We start from the raw sequence: 481 nt of genomic DNA on the forward strand, positions 1-481 counted from the left end.
ACAACCTGCATCTCATCATCGTCATATCTAATGTTTCAGTTGTAAACCCTTGCAGACAAGTTCATGGTTTCTTTATTTCACTTTAGAGTACGCATACTGCTTGTCTCTCATTTTGCTTCATCCTTCTAAAATTTTCAACAGTTTTGTATTTGAACAAAATGGAAGACATGCGAGGAACAGGAAGCAGGCTTGGCTTTACAGCATCCAAGGGGGGGTCCTAAGCGCTCTAAAAAAATCTAGCGCAAATCTTCTTGAAGGGCTTGATCCACATCCCAAGTCAGTGCAGAAGCGCCTATCCCAGTGAAAGCTGGATCACGCCAGTAGGGCACAGTGTCATGACCGTGTGAAGTCACAGATTACCACCCTCACAAGCTGCCTCTTTCGCTCTCATTTATTCACGTAAGCAGGCTGTGGACTGCTCCTTAGCCACCTGTAATTGTCTGTTCCCATGGTTTACCTTTCTCCCTTATGTATCGAAGTG

The sequence above is a fragment of the Pygoscelis adeliae genome, unplaced genomic scaffold (assembly GCF_000699105.1).
Source record: "Pygoscelis adeliae isolate BGI_AS28 unplaced genomic scaffold, ASM69910v1 Scaffold465, whole genome shotgun sequence".
NCBI lineage: Eukaryota > Metazoa > Chordata > Aves > Sphenisciformes > Spheniscidae > Pygoscelis > Pygoscelis adeliae.